We start from the raw sequence: 25395 nt of genomic DNA, 5'->3' as shown, positions 1-25395 counted from the left end.
CTAACCAAGGTTGTATGATCATTTATTCTAGAATGAGTGAACTCCGATATGAAGTTTGCCAGGCTTGAGCCTTGATGGTGGTTTGAGGCCGGTATGTTGGTTTTGGGTTTAAAAACTTGAAAATTTTCACAATGATATTGACCCAACAAATTGCATGCAAAAACAAAATTAAAGGGCGGAAGCTATTGCAAAAATCAGATAACCAAAATAACCTCATTTGTCTCAAACTTTTGTGCTCGCAAGTATACAACACAAATGATTGTATAACATATAAGCACGGATATTGTCCCATTGATTCTAAAAATCTTACTAACTAAATTGAAATAAATTATAATGGAGAAACTTTAACGGAAAAGATATGATATTTTAACTTAAACTAAAATTAAATAAAACTTGAAAATAAAATGCATGTAAATAATAAAACAAAAACATAAGATAGTAAGTCTTAGGGCATCCGAATTCACAGTAACCAATTCTACTTAAATTCCCTTAACATGTCATACTTAAGTAGTTCTCCAATATCGATGATCGATTTCCCTAAATTATTCAACTGCCATGGCATTTGGTTGCATCAAAATTATCATTACCTGTTAACCTTCTATGACATGTAGATGAATTTAAACAAGTAAGAACCCATTAAGCTCTATGGAAATCGTTGGAAAAATCACATAAACCCTAATTGCATGGCATCTACAGAAATAGGTGTTTATGGTATCGATTGCAAGAAGCTAAACCCAATTTAAGTATGGCATCTACTCTAACTTGCATCAAATCAACTTAATCTAAACCTAAATGGTGATCAAGCATCTAAATAAAAATCAAGCGCATTACAAATAGTAAAAGATACTCAATAAAGAAGAAAACTTCACAATAACAATACCGCAAGGAAATTAAATGTTCATGATCAAGCTACATCATAGCCCTAGCAAAGAAGAAAAGAAAACTAGAAAAGCCCTACGAAAAATGATGTTGTTCGGTAGATGTCACATCCCGGCCCGGGCCCCCACCACATCCCGAGCTCGACTCCACCATAGCACAATATTGTTCGCTTTGGGCCCTGACCACGCCCTCATGGTTTTGTTTCTAGGAACTCACACAAGAGCTTCTCAGTGGGTCACCCATCCTGGGATTGCTCTTGCGCACTACTCGCTTAACTTCGAAATTCCTACGGAACCCGAAGCCAGTGAACTCCCAAAAGGTCTCGTGCTAGGTAGAGATGGGAATATACATATAAGGCTTACATGATCCACTCCCTTGGATGATGTAGGATCTTACAGTAGATTGGTTTTTTGTGCTTCCTTTTCACAAGGAGAAGGATTCTCCTTATAAAACCAGCGGCATAAGTAAAAAAGCCAAGTAAATGACCACTAATCCTACCCCTAATGGACTTTTAAGATCTTATTAAAGAGAATGAAAAATAAACGGAAATAATAAAAACTAGTAATTAAATCTCTCCTTAAATCCATTGAATAGTATTCCCATGTCCGTTTGATCTTCAAAACCATTGCATTTTCTCCTTATCGTAATGCACATGTCTTGGTGCAGTTAGTTAGATTCTTACTCCATTGGAATTACTCTAGACAATCGAAATCGCTATTTTCCACTTCTATTTTCATAACTCCGGTATTGAATGCCTAAGGATCAAAACAATATAATTTAGTGCATTTAAACAATTTATATATACAAAATCTAAAAGAATATATGATAATAATATATGAAAATATGACCACATTAGAAGCAAATATACACATGCAAATCAAACTTCCAAACCAATAAATCTTTAAACTCACTATTTGGACTAAAAGGTAAGGGAAGAGTGATAAGAAAACTACATCTTATAGCACTAATTTGATTTTGAAAAATCAAAGTTGATCACCCTTTGTGTAGGACCTTCTTTCCTCCTTGATCTTGTTGTGAACTCCCTCGCACCAAAGTGATGGTGCCTCTACTTTCTGACACCTTCTAGAAATAAGGATGATGGATTTTTTTTTTTTTTTAGTACATCGATATTTTTACATTAAGAGGGGGTGGGGGAGTTCGGCTAAGCCACACAATGGGTAGCCTAATTTGGTATCGAATTCGCCATCCATGAGATTCGAACCTAATACCTATCACTTCCAAGTGAAGAGAAGTACTATCAGACCGTAGTAGTGCATGACTGGTAGATGTTGAACATGTATATATATACATAAGGTTGTTTCTAAAACAACCATCACTCACCTCTCTCCCCCCTATATATCTGGCTATAAAGCCTTTTAGGGGGCGTTTGTTTGACATCGTTAGCATTCACTAGACAGGATTGGACTAACAGCCCTTGTAGTCCTGTGTTTGGCGTAGCAAGGGACTAACCTAAATGATGCTAAGTCGGACTCGCCTCGACTCTGGACTTCGCTAATCGTCGTTAGCTAGTCCCGACTGAAATCTTGGTATTAGTTAGGACTATGTCACTGCCTCTTGTTTTCCCATAACCCCTCGACCCACCACCATAATCTTGCATTGCAAGGGAGTGCAGAACCACCCATAATCCAATTACGACTCAGAACCCCCTAAAATCTTAGAATCAAAACCACTCAAACGGAAAAATTCGCCATGGCCGCCGACGAAATTGGGAGGGATTTGGCTGGATGGATTTAGACGGGAGAACAAAGGAAAGAAAGAGAGGTTGTCGGATAGGAAAACTTCCCAATGGTGCCGACGGAATTGGGAGGAGCAGTCATTGGGGTCTTTGGTGGGAATTGGATATTTGGGAAAAAAAATTAGGAATTGAGGCATGTCTCCATTTTGTGATTATCAATCTGTGCACCTTGACTAACTTAGGGGAATAAAGATGGAGAAATAGATGAGGGAGGGAATACAGAGTTCTAAAAATGAAAAGAAAAAAAAAAGAAAACGAAAAAGAAAAACAGACGGAGAAACAAATGGAGAGTCCTAAAAAACAAGAACAATAAGAAAAAGAAAAACAGATAGAGAGTTTCAGAAAATAAAAAGAAAAAGTATAAAAAAGAAAATTATATTTTTTTTATTATTTTTATTATTCTCTTTTGAAGTCCGACATTGTACCAAACACTTCATTAAGTCAGTCCAACTTAGTCTAATCTAAGCCAGTTTAGCTTAGTTCCTAAAGCTAGTCTAGTTCGACAAAATTCGATCCAACAAACGCACCCTTAATCTCTTAATTGGGCTCTATCTTACTTTTAAGTCACTTAATGACAAGTTCTCTAATGGGTGTGGGCCCAATGAGCCCACTTGAAGTCAAAACCATTCCAACGCCCATTTAGAACGTTTAAGCACCTAAATATTAATTAACAATAATTAATTAATTTCAATCCCAACATAATTAATCACATTAATTCTTCCATCATTGGATAAACTCTATAATCCTTGATTATAAAATAGTGTGTGTCATACGTAATAGAGATAGCAATGGTTCGGTTAGAGGACGAAAATGTTATATCCATCCTCATAACCACGCAAACTAACTATATCCATAACCGCAAATTAGTCATCAGATATTATCCATAACCATACCCAACGGGTAACGGATTCCCCATCGGTTAGTAGTTATATCCATTTTCGTCAATAAAAAAAATATATTCATTCAATTGACGCATGATAATTTAGTAAATATTAATTTCGTAATTAAATATTTGATGTATAAAATGATTTAATGAATGGATTTTGTGAAGCATAAAAATTAAAGCTAAACGTTGATAATGTTGGTTTGATCCTTGATATCTCTCATAAGTACCATTGAATTCTCATAGATTTTGATTTATATTAAAACTTTTGAACTTTTCCACAAAATGCAACTCACACAATGCAATTTTTGTATTATGAAGGTAATGGATTAGATGAATAATATATATATATATATATATTTAATACTTTAATTGTAACATCTCACATCGTCTAGGGGAGTGGACCCTATAAGCCTTATATGTATATTCTCATCTCTATCTAACACAAGGCTTTTTGAGAGCTTACTGGCTTCGGGTTTCGTAGGAACTCCGAAGTTAAGCGAGTTCGTGCAAGAGCAATCCCACGATGGGTGACCCACTAGGAAGTTCTCGTGTGAGTTCCCAGAAACAAAACCATGGGAGAGTGGTGGGGGCTCAAAGCGAACAATATCATACTAAAGTGGAGTCGAGCCTGGAATGTGGTGGGGGTCCGGGCCGGGATGTGAATTAATATTATATATAATATATATTATTCAGTTCAGATTTGGGGATGGATACAGATTGGGAACCCCTATAACCATTTCCAAAATCATAACCAAATAATAATCACAGTTTTTCCCCATACCCAAAATATACCTGAATTTTCATACTCAAATCTAATCCATTCGGGCAATTATCCACGGTTATCAGGTTTAACGGTTAGAATTGTCATCTCTAATACGTAAGGTTCTAATTGACGAGGTAGTTAAACGAGGGCCTCATAGATCATTGAGCTATCCACAAGACAACCTTTATTTAGCGACTCTCCATGTTATTCTTCAATAATGTGTTTTGTCAACTTTTTCTCAAAAAATGGAAAATTAAAAAAAGCTCAATGATAAAAGTAAACAAAAGGCTTTTTAGTCAAAATAGTTCCTGAGATTTGCATAACACATCACTTTGGTCCCTGAAATTTGAAATCAATAGAAGTGGTCCATGAGATTGTCCACCATCAATCATTTTGATCCTTTTGTGCGAAATTATGTTAATAAAGATCAAAATGACAAATATGCGTGCAATTTAATGAACAATAGGTCAAAATGATTTGACAAAAATTAAGGATATTATGGTCATTCTATTTTTATTTAATGGAGATCTTTCAATGAATAACCAAAATGGTTAATGGTGAACAAATTTAGGGACCAATTCTATTGATTTCAAATCTCAAGGACCAAAATGAGGGATTATGCAAATCTCAATAACTATTTTGGCTAAAAAGCCTAAACAAAGTTATAAAGATTTGTAAAGTTTGTCGGAGCAAAATGTGAATAAAAAAAAATATTAATTTTCAAATTGAGATGTGGGTAACAAATTTGTATTACAACAGTCACAATAAGAGAAGCCGTTGGAGGATAAGTTTTTCAGTATGTGAAAATACAATTCGGTACACAAAGTATTATGACACAAGTGATTGAAAATTCTTTTTTCAAGTATTCAATTACTTATATTATGAAACTTTGATATTTTCCTCTGCACTGAAAATTTTATCTGGTTGGAGATTCGTCTTTTAAGAAAATCCAACGGGTCCACGCCAACAGCAGCAGCCTCCCATTTCTCGCTCCTGACTGACTTCTGATCCCTATAAAATAATTGGTGAGAGATGAAAAAAGGGGAATTTCCATTGGCAATTGGCAAAATGGACCACCGTTTAGTAGCTCTATTGCTGTTAGCAACAATGGCGACGACCCTGTTTACCACAAGCCAAAGCGTGAACAACGCCACCACCACCGACACCAGCAGCCCGTCCTCCACCTGGTGCGATGATGGCGGCCTCAACGACCCATCGTGCCTTATTGCCCGCGCCGGCATGCTGGATGACGTGGATGTGGAGTTCATGATGGACTCAGAAATCAGCCGAAGAATCTTGGCCGGCGCTAATCCAGGTGTAACCGGAATTTCCTTTAATAGGGGCCAATCGGCGTCGTGTGATCGGAAAGGCTTCCGTCCTTGCCACCCCAAGTCTAACCGAAACCCGCCTCCACCGAGGTGTGATCGGACGCGCTACAATCGCCAATGCTACCGCAATTAGTGGATTGACTCCCAAGTACGACGTCGTCTCCTCGATCTCATCTGCTTGCTTGTGTTTGTATTTCTGCTGCAAATCCAATAAGTTTCTCTGCACGTATGTAATGGAAAATCGACTTTGTTATTAGCACTTAATTGTATGAGATTATATATCAAATCATGTATCATTTCCAGATTCAAGTGCTTAATTATTAATTACTACTCCAGACGAGCTTATTAATATATCAATTAAGTAATTACTTGTCAATTTTAGGATCCTAATTTCTGTGTTATTTTGATACTTTCCTTTTTCACATGCTTAATTTCATAGCCATGCAATTTCAGTGGTGAGCTTATCGGGGAAATTTGGAAAATAAATATATATTAATATATTTATATGGTATTTGAGTACCGACGCACCGATCCACTAAGTTTCTAAGAACATGATAATATGATATTAATCATCTGACTGGTATCCAGATCCAAGAAAAAGAATAAGATAAAAAAAAAATTATCTGATTGGTATCAAATAGACCTGGCAATTTCTGACACGACCCGATAACCCGACACGACACGACACGAAATTAACAGGTGTTTGGGTCGACACGATAACGAATCGGGTCTTATCGGGTAACCCGATAAGCACCTGTTAAGATAACGGGTTGGGTCGGGTATACACGTGGGTAAACACGATACACGATAAGCAGAATATTATTTTTATAATTTTATAACCCTCAAAAAATACTGTAATAATTATATACATTAATTTTACAATTTTATACCCCTAAAAATTATAATAAATATATATATATTAAATTAACTATAAAATTTATAATAATTATAATAATTATATATACTATAATAATTATACCCCCAAAATATTAAGTTTATCTATACTAATTATATATATATATATATATATATATATTAAATTTTATAAAAACTATAATAATTATTAATTAATAATTTAATATGCATGATCATGCATTGCATATTTGCATGATTTTGCATCCATTGAAATTTGATGCGTCAGGACTCATATGTGATTTGTTTCCATTCTCAAATTTCAATAATCAATTTCTTGCCATTGGCATTTGCCAACTTGCCGCCCTTTTTGAAAGAAAAAAATGGAGGGAAAATGAAAATGTTAAAAAAAGTTGAAAATAAAACAAAAAAGTGAGGGAATTCAATTAGGGAAAGATGTTGGAGGGAAAAGTGAAAATGATAAGAAAAAATTGAAAAGGAAACAAAAAAGAGAGGGAAAAATGAAAATTAATAGAAGTGGTGAATCTAAGTATAAATAAACTCTAAGTGTTAGTCAATCTATCGTTTTACGAATTCTCCAAAACTAATTTCAACGATCCAAACCGTCAAAATTGTTTGTAAATGCTTGGAGATCACATCAGCAAAAAATCACAAAAAAAAAACATTCAGAGATCAAGTAACGGGACAAAGCTTTTCAACGGTTATAAACGAAAAATCACGATTTAACGGTTATTTTAACTCCGATTTTGATGATTTTTTATAACTACACTCCTTGACCCTATATGAATACAATGAATGAATTCGATCTTCAATTTAAAATATTTACACAAGTGGATACCACAAAATCTTATGTTATACTTAATAAAAGTATAAATAAACTCTAAGCGTTAGTCAATCTATCGTTTTACGAATTCTCCAAACCTAATTTCAACGATCCAAACCGTCAAAATTGTTTGTATATGCTTGGAGATCACATCAGCAAAAAATCACAAAAAAAAAACATTCAGAGATCAAGTAACGGGACAAAGCTTTTCAACGGTTATAAATGAAAAATCACGATTTAACGGTTATTTTAACTCCGATTTTGATGATTTTTTATAACTACACTCCTTGACCCTATATGAATACAATGAATGAATTCGATCTTCAATTTAAAATATTTACACAAGTGGATACCACAAAATCTTATGTTATACTTAATAAAAGTATAAATAAACTCTAAGCGTTAGTCAATATATCGTTTTACGAATTCTCCAAAACTAATTTCAACGATCCAAACCGTCAAAATTGTTTGTATATGCTTGGAGATCACATCAGCAAAAAATCACAAAAAAAAAACATTCAGAGATCAAGTAACGGGACAAAGCTTTTCAACGGTTATAAACGAAAAATCACGATTTAACGGTTATTTTAACTCCGATTTTGATGATTTTTTATAACTACACTCCTTGACCCTATATGAATACAATGAATGAATTCGATCTTCAATTTAAAATATTTACACAAGTGGATACCACAAAATCTTATGTTATACTTAATAAAAGTATAAATAAACTCTAAGCGTTAGTCAATCTATCGTTTTACGAATTCTCCAAAACTAATTTCAACGATCCAAACCGTCAAAATTGTTTGTATATGCTTGGAGATCACATCAGCAAAAAATCACAAAAAAAAAACATTCAGAGATCAAGTAACGGGACAAAGCTTTTCAACGGTTATAAATGAAAAATCACGATTTAACGGTTATTTTAACTCCGATTTTGATGATTTTTTATAACTACACTCCTTGACCCTATATGAATACAATGAATGAATTCGATCTTCAATTTAAAATATTTACACAAGTGGATACCACAAAATCTTATGTTATACTTAATAAAAGTATAAATAAACTCTAAGCGTTAGTCAATCTATCGTTTTACGAATTCTCCAAAACTAATTTCAACGATCCAAACCGTCAAAATTGTTTGTATATGCTTGGAGATCACATCAGCAAAAAATCACAAAAAAAAAACATTCAGAGATCAAGTAACGGGACAAAGCTTTTCAACGGTTATAAACGAAAAATCACGATTTAACGGTTATTTTAACTCCGATTTTGATGATTTTTTATAACTACACTCCTTGACCCTATATGAATACAATGAATGAATTCGATCTTCAATTTAAAATATTTACACAAGTGGATACCACAAAATCTTATGTTATACTTAATAAAAGTATAAATAAACTCCAAGCGTTAGTCAATCTATCGTTTTACGAATTCTCCAAAACTAATTTCAACGATCCAAACCGTCAAAATTGTTTGTATATGCTTGGAGATCACATCAGCAAAAAATCACAAAAAAAAAACATTCAGAGATCAAGTAACGGGACAAAGCTTTTCAACGGTTATAAATGAAAAATCACGATTTAACGGTTATTTTAACTCCGATTTTGATGATTTTTTATAACTACACTCCTTGACCCTATATGAATACAATGAATGAATTCGATCTTCAATTTAAAATATTTACACAAGTGGATACCACAAAATCTTATGTTATACTTAATAAAAGTATAAATAAACTCTAAGCGTTAGTCAATCTATCGTTTTACGAATTCTCCAAAACTAATTTCAACGATCCAAACCGTCAAAATTGTTTGTATATGCTTGGAGATCACATCAGCAAAAAATCACAAAAAAAAAACATTCAGAGATCAAGTAACGGGACAAAGCTTTTCAACGGTTATAAATGAAAAATCACGATTTAACGGTTATTTTAACTCCGATTTTGATGATTTTTTATAACTACACTCCTTGACCCTATATGAATACAATGAATGAATTCGATCTTCAATTTAAAATATTTACACAAGTGGATACCACAAAATCTTATGTTATACTTAATAAAAGTATAAATAAACTCTAAGTGTTAATCAATCTATCGTTTTACGAATTCTCCAAAACTAATTTCAACGATCCAAACCGTCAAAATTGTTTGTATATGCTTGGAGATCACATCAGCAAAAAATCACAAAAAAAAAACATTCAGAGATCAAGTAACGGGACAAAGCTTTTCAACGGTTATAAACGAAAAATCACGATTTAACGGTTATTTTAACTCCGATTTTGATGATTTTTATAACTACACTCCTTGACCCTATATGAATACAATGAATGAATTCGATCTTCAATTTAAAATATTTACACAAGTGGATACCACAAAATCTTATGTTATACTTAATAAAAGTATAAATAAACTCTAAGCGTTAGTCAATCTATCGTTTTACGAATTCTCCAAAACTAATTTCAACGATCCAAACCGTCAAAATTGTTTGTATATGCTTGGAGATCACATCAGCAAAAAATCACAAAAAAAAAACATTCAGAGATCAAGTAACGGGACAAAGCTTTTCAACGGTTATAAACGAAAAATCACGATTTAACGGTTATTTTAACTCCGATTTTGATGATTTTTTATAACTACACTCCTTGACCCTATATGAATACAATGAATGAATTCGATCTTCAATTTAAAATATTTACACAAGTGGATACCACAAAATCTTATGTTATACTTAATAAAAGTATAAATAAACTCCAAGCGTTAGTCAATCTATCGTTTTACGAATTCTCCAAAACTAATTTCAACGATCCAAACCGTCAAAATTGTTTGTATATGCTTGGAGATCACATCAGCAAAAAATCACAAAAGAAAAACATTCAGAGATCAAGTAACGGGACAAAGCTTTTCAACGGTTATAAATGAAAAATCACGATTTAACGGTTATTTTAACTCCGATTTTGATGATTTTTTATAACTACACTCCTTGACCCTATATGAATACAATGAATGAATTCGATCTTCAATTTAAAATATTTACACAAGTGGATACCACAAAATCTTATGTTATACTTAATAAAAGTATAAATAAACTCTAAGCGTTAGTCAATCTATCGTTTTACGAATTCTCCAAAACTAATTTCAACGATCCAAACCGTCAAAATTGTTTGTATATGCTTGGAGATCACATCAGCAAAAAATCACAAAAAAAAAACATTCAGAGATCAAGTAACGGGACAAAGCTTTTCAACGGTTATAAACGAAAAATCACGATTTAACGGTTATTTTAACTCCGATTTTGATGATTTTTTATAACTACACTCCTTGACCCTATATGAATACAATGAATGAATTCGATCTTCAATTTAAAATATTTACACAAGTGGATACCACAAAATCTTATGTTATACTTAATAAAAGTATAAATAAACTCTAAGTGTTAATCAATCTATCGTTTTACGAATTCTCCAAAACTAATTTCAACGATCCAAACCGTCAAAATTGTTTGTATATGCTTGGAGATCACATCAGCAAAAAATCACAAAAAAAAAACATTCAGAGATCAAGTAACGGGACAAAGCTTTTCAACGGTTATAAACGAAAAATCACGATTTAACGGTTATTTTAACTCCGATTTTGATGATTTTTATAACTACACTCCTTGACCCTATATGAATACAATGAATGAATTCGATCTTCAATTTAAAATATTTACACAAGTGGATACCACAAAATCTTATGTTATACTTAATAAAAGTATAAATAAACTCTAAGCGTTAGTCAATCTATCGTTTTACGAATTCTCCAAAACTAATTTCAACGATCCAAACCATCAAAATTGTTTGTATATGCTTGGAGATCACATCAGCAAAAAATCACAAAAAAAAAACATTCAGAGATCAAGTAACGGGACAAAGCTTTTCAACGGTTATAAATGAAAAATCACGATTTAACGGTTATTTTAACTCCGATTTTGATGATTTTTTATAACTACACTCCTTGACCCTATATGAATACAATGAATGAATTCGATCTTCAATTTAAAATATTTACACAAGTGGATACCACAAAATCTTATGTTATACTTAATAAAAGTATAAATAAACTCTAAGTGTTAGTCAATCTATCGTTTTACGAATTCTCCAAAACTAATTTCAACGATCCAAACCGTCAAAATTGTTTGTATATGCTTGGAGATCACATCAACAAAAAATCACAAAAAAAAAACATTCAGAGATCAAGTAACGGGACAAAGCTTTTCAACGGTTATAAACGAAAAATCACGATTTAACGGTTATTTTAACTCCGATTTTGATGATTTTTTATAACTACACTCCTTGACCCTATATGAATACAATGAATGAATTCGATCTTCAATTTAAAATATTTACACAAGTGGATACCACAAAATCTTATGTTATACTTAATAAAAGTATAAATAAACTCTAAGTGTTAGTCAATCTTCAAAACAAAAACTCTTTATCCTTGCACATTTAATATTTGTAATAGATTAGTAGTGTATGTATTATTTTTTTTATTAGGCTTTCATTTTCGAGTGTAGATATAGTACTTGAACGAGAAATGTTTTAATGTTTTCAAGTAATATTTATGTCGCAATGTGTGGTATGTGCAAATTTAAAAAAAAATATATTTTTTTCTTAACGGGTCATAACGGGTCATAACGGGTCGGGTTACTTTACCCGTTGGGTAAAGTGACACGACCTGTTAAGGACCCGTTAAGATAACGGGTGTGACACGACACGACCCGTTAAGATAACAGGTGTTACACGAAAACGACACGAACACGACAGACACGACCCGTTTGCCAGGTCTAGTATCAAAGTCTTGTTCCATTAAAATATTTCCAACAGGGGACTTAAAAGGATAAGGATTGTTTGCCCTCTCATTTTCGGTACTCTCCTGTTTATGTGATCACGGTTAAGCCACGTCAATATTTTATATTACTAATCATTTTTGTCTTATTATCTCTATAAAAAAAAATAATATAAAATGTTGACGTAACTTAACCATGACCACACAAAATAGGAAGGCACGGGAGGGCATAAGAAGTGGGAGGGCAGACAATCTTATATTGGACAAAAGTTGGCATTGGCCATGTTTTGCAAATTATATAAAGAAGAATTTCAGGCAAACGAATTATTTAGGTTAAATTTTGCAAATTATATAACGTTGTTGATAATTGAATTATGAACAATGTTAAAGAGATTCTCTCAAAAGTAAAGACTGTACACGAACTCTCTACCACCTTGTGTTTTTGAAACATAATGGTGGCACGAAAATTAATGTTAATATATGAGATTGCAGAGAGTTCGCAAAAAGTCTCACTTTGATAGAGTCTTCTTAGCATTTCTCTTGAATTATTATTTAAGTATTGATTAACGTGTTTATTTCTTATTAATCATATATCACATGATTTATGAATTTTGGTCCAAAAATGTGTTTAGCTATCATTACTCATCAAAATGTTTCCACACCTACACGAGATTTTATATTCCTTTGTTCATCTTGCCAACAAAAATAATGAAAAGAAAAAACAATTAATAATAAAATTGTGCCTGGGTTTAGTGTGTACCCTTATATTGATTGTGAAATCTTAACCCACAAGCCTATGCCCTAATTAAGAATATATATATATATATAATTAGCCTTACTCATTGGGTCTCCCTCATAGCTCAACTACTCTTCATACGTAATTACTTGATTATATAGTATGGATAATACTTGCATCTTTGATTGGGAGAATCCACTCACAGTTTGCACATGACATATTTGAACTATATGAATTCAATAATCCGAACTTTCAATTTTTTAATTTTTTTTTGAAGATCATCCTTACATAATATCACTTGAGTTGGAAATCGTTTATGCATCCAAATGAATGAAAGAAATTAACTGTATGAGTACCAGGTAACATATCCATAATGATCTGCCCATTTGTTTCATGTGCCGGATAATTATACAATCTTCGATTCGAATGATCTTTTATTGGAATGATTTTCAAATAAAAATTAAGAAATTAAACAGTTCAAATTATGAAATTAATACAATGAATATATGTATTTCTCATGAGAGAATGCAAGTATTACCCAATATAAATATATCTACAAAGAATCAATCACGGTATACGTGCAGGGACCAATTTCACAGTTACGTATTTATTCATAGAATTCATGGTAGAAGCATAATTCAATTCAAGCGGTCAGGGTACAGAATCCAAAAAAAAAAAAAAAATATAGTCACGAAATCATATAACAAGTTTTCATTTAGGGATGACAACAGTTCGGTTTGGAGACGGAAATGCTATATTCATTCTCATAACCACAAAAATTAATTATATCCATAACCGCAAATTAACCATCGGGGATTATCCATAACCATATTCACCGGGTAACGGTTTTCAATCGGTTATCAGTTATATCCATCTTCATAAAAAATTAAAAAAAAAAAAAATATATATATATATATATATATATATATATTTCTCCAATTGACATATTATAAATTTTAGTAGATACTAATTCCGTCATTAAATAGTAACATCCAATTACAAAAAACTAACAATATATTTGAAGTTGTTCATGATAACATGCACCAATTTCTTGACAGTGAGACTCTTAAAGAGAGATGAATCTGATAAACTTGTAATATTTGATAATTGATATATAAAATGATTCAATGAATTAATTTGGTTGAGTATAACAATAAGAGTATTGAATTGATGAGGTTGTTGGTATGTCTCATGCATGATGTTTGGTGCATAATAAAGATAGTATAGAGTTTGATGCATGCATAATGAATTAATGTAGGGAGGTTTTGGTAAATTAAATAAAATTATACTATATATCAAATATATATATATATATATATATATATATATATAGGGGTGGTATTGGTACGATTACCGTACCAAAACCCATATACCAATTATCATACCAAATTTTTGGTATGATAAAATCTATTACTATTACTGTGCCAAACTTTTGGTATACCAAATTTTGGCATGTCAAATAGTTGGTTGACAATGTATGGTAATGGTAATTACCACTTTGTTTTGGGCCATTCTTTTGGGCGAAAGTTAGATTTTTTTTTTTCAACCCAATTCAAGGCCCAAACATGTTTTGGCCACTCTCTTTGGGTTTCTAAAACGTTTTTATTTAATTATGAGAATTTTATAGAGATTCATTTAAGAAACAAGAAGTAAATAGATGGAAGAATTGCTGAAAGAACCCAGCATCCCTAAAAAAAAATAGTACAAAGATTCCTAAATTCCATCTCTACATTCTTTAAAATTGTACAAAAATTAACTTGATAGACGAAGCCAAGGAGAAAGACATCCCAATTTGATGAAGGAGAAGATGAGATGGACAGCGAAGAGAGAGAGAGTTGCCGGAACGGGAGCAACATAGATGAAGCCGATGGCTAGATGAGTGAAAAGATGAAGAGTCGCAGCGCAAGAAAGTTTAGGTTTTTTTTATTGGGAAAGTGGAGGTTAGAGGGTGAGATGATTGGATAAATGACTAGGAAAAAAATTATAAAGTGCATATATAATGATAATAATACCTAATTATATATATATATATAAATAAATAAATAAATGATATAATATTAATAGTAGTGGTACGGTACGGTATACCACTGGTAATGGTTTTGAATACCATTACTGTACAAAAAATGTATGGTACGGTACAAATACTGCACCATTCCCAATGGTACAAATTTTTTGGCACAACTATGGTATGGTACGGTTGGTAATTCAGTTAGTATGGTAATTTGGCAAAAAATTTCACCCCTATATATATATATATATATATATATATATATTCGGGTCGGATTCGGGGACGGATACGGATTGGGGACCCCTATAACCATATCCAAAACCATAACCTAATAAAGTTCACGGTTTTTTCCCATATCCATACCATACCATACCCGAATTTTCATATCCAAATCCAATCCATTCGGGCGGTTATCCACGGTTATCGGGTTTAACGGTTAGAATTGCCATCCCTTTTCATTATGAAGGTGATTCCAAACTTGTTATTGATTTTATTTTAAACAAATGCAGAACGCCTTAGCGATTGAAGACTATTATCAAGGACATCAAATTGATTGCACGTTCATTTTCTTCTATATCTTGGACTCATGTCTTTGGGGAGGCGAATTTTCTTGCTGATGCCATTACTAGCGTAGGGTACTCTATTCATGATACTTTTATTTGGGATAAGACTTTACCCACTACTGCTAGAAATGCTTTTCTCTTTGATTGTATTGATAATGATTGTAATCGTGGTTTCTCTCCTTGAATGAATTTATTTTCCCATATATATATATAAAATAAAAAATAAAAAAAAATAAAAAAAAAGCATAACAACATTGCCTAGGGCAATGTCCCTCCCTTACTGCACTCAAGTTTGAACATTTTTTTAAGCACAGTTTTTATATTATATTTTTAGGGAATTACAATTAGACTATATTATTAGTATCTATTTTTTTCGTAATTTAGATTGTATTAAAATATTACTTGAATAACCTAAAATAGTGAATTAGAAAAAGCATCCAAATAACTATACAAAAACAATTAATATTATGAGATATGACAATTTTGAAAATCCTATGAATAATCCGGGTCCAACAGTTAAAGAGATTGTTTTGGACCAAAACCTAGAAAACCCAAATATTATTTTGTTGGAAGCTGACTGGTTCGAGCCTCCCAGTTCCAAACTCACAGGAGATTGCATTGTACAGAAAAAAGAGCAGCAAGCAAAAGAAAGGCATGAATGGCAGATGCTGCAAAAAACAAAGGTAAGAAATTTCACCATCTATTTTTACTGTGAATTTTCATGTTTACTTGATAAGTTTTCTTTGTGAATTGCAATGTTTCATTTCGTCAGCAGCAGAAAATCATTGCGCCCAACAAACATGGAGAAAACTTATGGGCTTGTTGCACGAAACCGGTTCCGAGATGCTTGTAGTCTTACGCCGTTGTGTTCGATCCACCAAGGTTGAATTTTTTTGGTATATCAAGTGTTGTTGTTTTAATGTTTGATTCCAGCTTGATTGTTAGATAATTTAATTAGTACGTAATTTGAAGACAACATTGTTCCAATTCTTAATGAATAAAATAGTGCATCGTTTGTGGAAAATTATAATGCTCGGTTGGCTTGCTTGTGGGGAAAAGTTTCACAGCTTGTGTCTCTTGATTTCCAGGAAACCTTTATTATGAGGAACCTTTCTGTTGCATTGGAAACTGAAGGAATCAGATCCTTTCGTTTTTAATTTTGTCGAAAAAGGGTTTTAAATTCTTGAATTTAACAGGTTTTTCGAAGAGTTCAGTTGTGTGCACCTTTTAGTTTCATAGTAGTAAGGGTGTCTATGTCGTTATCATGTTGTTTCTGATCGCAAAATTTTCAGTTTTCGTGTTATAGAGATTAGGGACGCCACGCTTGTTTGAGATGTAAGTTATCACGCGGCCGAGGAAAGTTTGATGGATCGCCTAAATGCTGATATGTACAAATCGTGCCTTCAAACTGACAAAAGAATGCTAGTAAACAAACTTCAGTTTACTTTCTTCTCATTGTTTCATGGTTCCGTTTTCGTTTTGTTGCATTTTCTGCATAACCAAGGTTATAGGCAATTCTGTATATACTGAGTGTATATTGTTGGAACTCAATTTGTCCCACATCGGACAGAGAGAAGAAAAAAGAGCAGTTTATATAGAATTACCCTATTCTAACTAACACTGAGATTTTTCGTGATAAAATCCCACACCTGACAGATTGGGCAGGTGGTAAAGTGGGGACAATAGTCGTGTTGTTGTAGTGGACCCTCAACTCGTCAACTTGAAAAATTCTATGTAGTATCATTCTACATAGTATCATAATCAGGAGACAGGCCCGTATTGCCATATGATTTGGTGGGTCCCCATTTGGCCCTACATGATAGGTGAGCCCCGACTTGGCTCCACGTGGTTGCCGATATGTGGATGTCCATGTGTGGGGTCTCACGTTCGGGATCGGACATAGGGAAGAAAAAAGAGCAGTTTATATAGAATTATCCCACTCTAACATCTAATAGAAGGCGCTAATTATTCTCACACCTCACATGAAGCCGAGTTAGCTTTGGTCGTCTTAGACTTGATTAAGGTAGCTTTGCAGCTGGACAAGGAATACTTCCAACAAGATTGCTCAAATGTTTATACCTACATTCATAAAAAAGTGACTGGAAAGCTAAAGTACGGGTAGGCATATAGATGCTGGGAGGGAATGAAGGGAAAATGTTATGAAAGTAGAATGCATCGAATAACTCATGCTCAAAATGCAGAAGTTAGATATTGGTGCGTTAATTTGAATAAGAGAGAGAAAAAATTAAAAAGAAGAGGCTTTCATATATCGGAAGCATTTGCGCGTTTATCCTGAGAAAGAACAACCCCCGATACCTGTAGCGGAAGCATCACACTCAACTGTAAATTGTTTGTTGAAGTCCAGCAAAGTTAACACAGGTGTAGATGACAAGGCAACCTTTTTTTTTTGAAATAGTAACTGGAAATATTATAACCATGGCCAAGGCCAAAGAAATACAGAAAGCCAAATAAGCTAACAACAACGGACCAAGCATTAAGGGAAAGGACAATAACTAAGACGCAGAGAGAACTCCCATCCCTTTCCACACAAATGACAAGCGAACAAATTAGGTTGGGGGACATGGAAGCCCATCCTTGTTTAGAAACACCAACAAACGAAGGTGGGGGTCATTGAACCCAGTCTAAGTCGCACATCTCTGCAAAATCCGCCACTTTATTAGCTGATCGAGGAACCCAGGACCAGACGCAGTTAATGAAATCCTTACTCACCTGCAAAATCCTACTAAGGATAGGGACCACTTCTCATCTAGCAGACTCCATTTCTCCACCTAAACACAATACCAGGTCCTGCGAGTCCGATTCCACGGTCACATCCAAACATCCCTTGGACCGAGCAAGCGATTAACCCTCAAGAATTCCAAATGCCTCTGCCTCCAATGCTCTTTTGGCATAGATTTGCTTCCACCTTATAGCCAAACAAACAGTGTTGGAGTCACACAATACCACTCCTACGTGCCCAGGAACATCGAGACAGCGCTAGCTAGTGATAGGAGCATATTTATGCGACTTTGTTAGCTTATTTCCTTGCATTTAGTGAGTTAGTTTCTATTTATTATAGTAATTTAAGCTATTTTCGTGTGTTTGTAGGTTTAATTGGCTAAAGTGGCAAGAAAAGGCATTTTGGAGCAGCTTTGGGCTTGGAATGGATAACACATGCATGGAGCAAGGTGGATGGACGAATTTGAAGTTCAAGAAAGGCTAAGAATATGCTAAAGAGATGGAAGAATTAATTCAAGACTTAGAAGATTTGGAGCTCAACAAACAAAGAAGGAAACATGAGTCAAACTAGCTTATTTTGTCTTAGTTAATCCTAATCCTTCACTACCTAAGTTCCAGTTGTTAGGGGGGTCCCTAATTAACTTAAGACACCTAAATATATGTTTCTAGAAGGTTTAATCCTAATTCTACAAGAGATGCCGCACCTATCCCTTCTAGAAGATCTTTCCTTGCCGCAAATCCCTTTCCCATTCTCTCTAGGTCCTGCTGCATATCTCTTTCTCTTTTCCTCTTGGATTCTGACATTTATTTACCCTTTTTCCTTGAGGATTTGGAGTGCAAATCTTTCCCAAAATTAATTAATTAATGCCTTGTCTTTTCCCTTTATTTTTATGCTTTCTGCCGCACAAAAGGAGGAAAACCATTCATCCATCAATCACCATAATTCACACCAGCCATCCATCACACACAATAAATCAATTTCATACACAAACTCCCTTCTGCTGCAACTTGCAAGGAGAAAGGAGAGGAAACCCTTGGAGCTGTACCTACCATTCAAGACTTTTGGATTGTTGGAGCGTTTCTAGGTGTATTCAATCTTTTGTTTTCAATGTTTAATTTAAGTTATCTTTGTTTAAGTGCGAACATGAGGAGGTAAACTCGTTTTGGCTAGACGAGAATTCAAAGCCATGAACATATATGTGATATGAATTGATTTTATCCAATTATTGTTTCATAAAACATGAATGTGATTTGCTTAACTGCTTGATTGATAACTTATTCTTGTATGTTGATTGAGGGTGCACACTTAGTTTGCATGCAAGAATTTGATGCTAAAATATAAGGGATTTTCACCTAATCGTTATGAACTTATATTTGCAAGTAGTGAAGGTCGCTAGTCACGATCGTGTTAAGTAAATTCCTGGCAAGAGTATCATGCTTTTCATAGTTATGAATGTCATGTCAATGCTTATGATTTCCATAGAAATTAATGATCTTTGATATGTATCTCTATCATGCTGTTCATATAGGGAACTTGATAAGAATAATTTGATTGCGTCGCTGAGTCCAATTCAATGAAATTAGGGAAATCTGATGGTTAATTTGTGCAGTTCACGGTTAACTTGGGGCATTGTCATTTATGGTTTATTGGAATAATAATTGGAAATCGATTTGTTTGCATATGTGTCATGTGTGGAGAAGAACCCTCTAGCCATTCACCTATTAAAACACCTAATTTTGTCCAAAGTTCTTTAGAGTCTTTAAATCAGTTTGCTTTTTCTTTAAATTCGTCAAAACTAATACCCCTCTTTATATTTCGTGTTTACTTAGTTAGAACTTGTTTAAATATGTTTCCTTTAGTGTTTTGAGTCATAGTTAAATTAAAATTCGTCCAAAATCACTCTTAGTTTCTGTTTTGAGTCAATTTGCTTGTTTTGTGTTGTTTTGAGTCGTTCTAGTTTGTTTTGAGTCTTTAGAGTCTAGTTTTCTGTTTTTGAGTCTAGTTTAGTGTTTCAAAGTTTAAATAGAGAGATTAGCATCCCTTCTAATCCCCGGCCTATAACAATCCCTACTTATTCATACTACAACTACATAAAAAAGGGTTTAAGTTTGTGTGTTATTTTATATCACATCAGCTAGCGTCAACATTAACCTTAATAGAACCAGGAGGAGGGAGGCCTAACTGGGGTTAGGCACATTTCCAGTGTCCGGACGACTTGTCCGCACCACGTGAAAGGTAGTCATAGCAAAGGAAATAGCAAAAACCCTTTGTGAATGAGAGGGAATTACAAAATTGAACACTACATTGCACTCGCCTTCCATATAAACCAGCAGGTGAAAGCAAAGCGCGATAAAGTCAAGATCCAATCCTCATTTGTTTCGAAAACCCCCTCCAAAATTCCATTCAAAATTGATCCTAGGCTGGGGTTGGAGGCCCAGTCAATCAGGATCCTTAGTGGACACTCAACCTACACTCATTGCACCCAAGGAGAGCATGGTCCTCAGACTCGACTTGGTCATGGCAGAGAGGGCACAAGGGAGAGGAAGCACACCGACAATGGAAAAGGTTTGACATAGTAGCTGTGGCTTTCCACAAACACCTTCATATAAAATTCTTGATCTTAGGTAGGACAACTAGCTTCTAGATGCATCGCCAAACACCGAAGGTAACAAGATTCACAAGAGTTAGACCTCGGGAAACGTGGTTACGTGAATGGATTTAGTGGTATCCTTATTTGTCATTATATCTCCCCCTTCTATCCCCTGGCCAAATTAATCTATTTGGAGTCTCCGCCAGGCCCACAGGGATAGCAGCCACTTCATCCCGATCTTCCACACGAATCAGGTTCAAGCCAGGGTCACCATGCCAATCTCGAGTGATGGAATCAGGTCCAAACCCGGGGTCCAACAATCCACCCAGACCCTAGTAGATTCTCTACTCAATATCTGCCAATGGCCGCCTTGCGAAATAATATCTCTCCCTGCAAGCAAACTTGCCCAAGCCCATGACGATCTCCCCCCTTTCTTGGCATAAAAAAGAGAGCAATCAGGGAAATACCTGGCTTTGATCACTTGAGCCCAAAAAGTATTGGGCTTCTGAATTAGTCACCAACATTGCTTTGCCAACAGTGCGAGATTGAAATCATGAAGGTTCCTAAAGCCCATCCCTCCATCCAGTTTCGCCAACCCCATAGACGCCCAACTCACCCAATAAATCTTCCGCTCCCTATTTTTGTGTCCCTACCAAAACCTAGCCACCACCGAGTTGATATCATTACAGAGATTTTCAGGGAAGCAGAAGACATTCATTGGATAAGCAGGAATTGCCTAAGTGACAGCCTTAATTAAAGCTTCCCTGCCAGCTTAGGATAAGAAACTTTGCTTCCAACCTTGTACTTTTGCCATAACCCGATCCTTGACAAAAGCCAACGCCTCCCTTTTAGATTTGCCCTAAACTATCGTCATACCCAGGTACATACATGGGTCATCTACCATTTGCATCCCCAAGACCTCACACAATTCATGTCTAGTAGCGAGTGAGGTGTTAGCCCCGAAGAACACCGAAGATTTTGGCATGCTGATTTCCTGCCTCGACGCCAAACAAAAAGAGTCAATGATCTTCATAATGTTCTGGCAGTTCAATTTCGAAGCCCTCAAGAAAATAAGGGTGTCATCTGCAAAGAATAAGTGGGAAAGGATTGGACTATTCGTACTCAATCGAATTCCTTCCAGGAACCGTCATCCACCACTGCCTGGATGAGCCTAGACAAAACTTCAGTTACAATGAGAAACATGTATGGTGAGAGGGGATCCTCTTGGCGAAGGCCCATTGACGACTTGAATTTCTTCCCCGGCTGTCCATTAATAAGAAAAGAAAAATTTACCGTTGAAACACATCCCATAACCAAACTAATCCACCGCTGGCAGAACCCCATACGGATCAAGATTGGTTCTAGAAAGTCTCATTCAATCATGTCATAGGCCTTGTTCATATCAATCTTCATTGCCAATTCGAACTTCGTCTTGACTTTCTGGAGCTTTAGAAAATGGAAAACTTCGTTTGCTACAAGAATGTTATCTTGGATTTGTCGTCCACCCACAAACGCATTTTGACTTGGTGAGATTAGAGATGGCAACCAGGGTTTTAGGCAATTCGCCAAAATCTTCAAAAAGATTTTATACGAAGAGTTACAGAGGCTAATTGGCCTGAATTGACCCACCGAAGTCGGGTTTACAACTTTAAGAATAAGATTAATATGGGTTGAGTTAATATTCTTCGGGTTGTCCACCCCATTCACAAAGGCACAAACCATGTCATTAACCTCAGCCTGAATAACATCCCAGTATGAATGGAAAAACACCCCCTAAAAACCAACTGGGCCTGGAGCCCTCAGGCCACCCATCTGAAAGACGGCCTCCTTGATTTCCTTTAAATTAATCGAACAGGAAAGAAGAAAATTCATCTCAGCAATGATGGAGGGTTGCACGCAGTTCAAAATATCCCCCCAATCCCGACTACCTGACGCCGAGAATAGACCCTTGAAATGGTTATTAACCAAATTCTGAATTTCTGTTAGGCCCTCATTTCATCTTCCATGCATATCCTGCAATTTATCAATCTTATTAAAGTGATGCCATTGTATAGTAGTTTGGTGAAAGAAACGGGAGTTCGAGTTTCCCGCTTGTAGACATTTAATTCGGGATCTTTGCTGCCAGAACTTCTCGTCCCTATCCTCCAATTGATCTAGCCGAGCTGTGACATATTTGATTTCCTCCTTATTATCCTCCCATCGACTCTGCAACTATTCAAGATGACTGGTAAGAGAACCAATTGCCTGCTGGCTTCCCCTAAATCAAGATATACTCCAGTTTGTAAGGTTCCATTTATAGGAATTAATACGCCTTAATCATCTATCCACCTCCCCATGACCACTCTTGATACTCCAACTCTTCTCAACCACCTCTCTAAATCCTTCCTTCTGGGGCCAAAAAGCCTCGAACCTGAAAATCCTCTTTCCCTTGGGAGTACCCACCTCCGTGGTCATCATTAAAGGATAGTGGTCTGAACCCTTCACAATGCTATGGATAACTAAGGTGTTAGGCCATCGGGGTTGCCAACTTCCATTTACCAGGCCTCGATCGAGACGTTCCTACACCATGCTATTATTCCTAGTGTAGCGCCAAGTGAACTTTGGCCCGCTAAACCCCAAGTCAATCAGGCCCATATTAGACAAACTCATGGAGATATCTCGGTCTAGTATGGTAGTCATCCCTTCCTCCCGATTTCTCAAAGTCTCATAAGTGCTCATTCAGGTCCCCTTCACAGAACCACAAGTCATCAGTGGGCTTTGTAGGGCTCTACCACCGTGTTTGACCCTAGACCACGTCAGTTCTATAAGAGGTGTATCATGGCGATTTTGCTGCTGTTAGAGGCCAACCACCATCGCCTTGGGGTTTCTTCCCCGCCATTCGCTCTTTAAGCTTCATGCATTCAGAATTAGCCATACTATCTAGGTACTCCAAGATATTTTCTTCCTCCGTCACCGGGACGTCTTGTAGCTTGTCCTTGGCTAGGATCTCCTTCTTGACTACAGCCCATTGCTTTCTCATAGACATGCCCACTAATCGGCTATGTTTCCTTCTACCATGTGACGTACTTCCCTCCCCAGCTTTGGTTTTCTTTCTAGGCGAATGCACTCCAAGAAGATGGTGTTTATCATTACTTCTTTTGAAGCCCATCCGTTCAAACATGTTTGCCTTTCCTTGGACCCTCTTCACCGCACCATGACCGGCCAAATTAGGGATAACATTAATTAGGGATGGATCATCAGGTATTGCTTGCATTATTGGGCAATTAGGTTGACCACTTGTCGAGGAGGACCCTCCTACCTTAGGCCTATCAAGTATAGTACGTCCGTTATCCATACTAAAATCCTCCAAATCATGGATTCTGATGCCTTCCCTCCCATGTTGGGCTTAGGTATTCGGCCCAATCAATTCAGGGTATCTAATTTCCACCACTCTACCCCTCATAAATATGCTTTGAGCCTCAAATGGCAAGGTCCCACCTAAAGTTACCTGGAAGAAGTCGTTGTGAGCCCCATTTATCTTAATGCTAACAAAGAGGGTTCTAGGTTCAAGAAACCTTGGTCTGTGAGCCCCTTCACTGTTTCCGCAGAGGGTGTCAAGGGGTCTCTCCCCACTTGCCCACTTATCACACGCTGAGTTCACTAATTCCCCATCCATATGTGATGTCTCCTTTCATCGTTCCCGGGTTGTTCCCACTTTCCGGCGCTCCCCATGTGCAACTAGATTGGATCATCTGGTTCCCTTTTCCACTTTTGGTCATTTTTCTTTTGTTCACTCGCCATAGCCGATCGCTCCCCCATGGTTCGATCTGAGCGAGCACGGTATAGATATGTCATATTCTCCCACACTTATAACAAAAGTCCTGGAGCCGTTCATACTTGAACTCAATCCAAGAATTCGTATCTCCAGATCTTGGTAGCCAGCACCCCGTGACTAGTGGATTTAAAGTATTGACCTAGGTTTTAACTCTTAGAAAGCCCCTTGTCATCGTAGGGTCCTCCATCTCCACAAACCCTCCCACCTCAAAAGCAAGACGCTTGGCACTACTCTTCGTGCAAAAGTTGAGAGGAAGTCCTTTTATCTGGACCCAGAATGGGACCACATCCAAACAAATCTCCTCCAGAGACATGTCACAGGGCCATTTCTTCACTGAGAAGTTTTGGTTCATGACTCCCTATGGAACCAGGTCAATGATTTGGTTTTCTGTGTGTTCATCTTTGACAATGATAATAAAAGTATTCTCCTGGGCCCAGTTTATTTGGATTTCATTGTACTCCTTCCATGTACTTCGTAGGATGTTCCGTACCCCCCATTTGTTCAGAGACTTAGAGGTTAAAGCAGTCCCCACCAGTTTGACTCCCTGTTACATGCTCGACAACTCTAGCGACTCCTCTAGCCACACCACTGAGCCTCCACTTCTGTATGTGCCATCACCTTTCTTTCCACCAATGTATCTTCCCCCTTGTACTCAGCAGTTGAGGAAAGTACTTGTATCCCAGTAGATACCAAATCCAGAAAATAAATCTCTTGAAATTGGCCCACCTTTGAAAATGTTTTTCTGCCAAGGGGGTTTGTAGGCAGATTTGATTTAGATATAGGCAACTTCTCATCCTCA

The 25395-nt window shown here is 35.8% G+C and overlaps 1 long non-coding RNA gene across 1 annotated transcript; it reads left to right on the top strand.

Annotated features, from left to right (window-relative positions):
• The first annotated feature begins 15981 nt into the window (after positions 1–15981).
• On the top strand, positions 15982–16476 carry LOC148696440 (uncharacterized). The gene is made up of 2 exons (XR_015963268.1): positions 15982–16135; positions 16228–16476. It is a non-coding gene; the product is annotated as an uncharacterized LOC148696440 (long non-coding RNA).
• The last annotated feature ends 8919 nt before the right edge of the window (positions 16477–25395 follow it).

This window comes from Pyrus communis, chromosome 6, assembly GCF_041283825.1.
Source record: "Pyrus communis isolate YQ-2024b chromosome 6, ASM4128382v1, whole genome shotgun sequence".
NCBI lineage: Eukaryota > Viridiplantae > Streptophyta > Magnoliopsida > Rosales > Rosaceae > Pyrus > Pyrus communis.
This window is presented reverse-complemented; position numbering and strand designations above follow the sequence as displayed.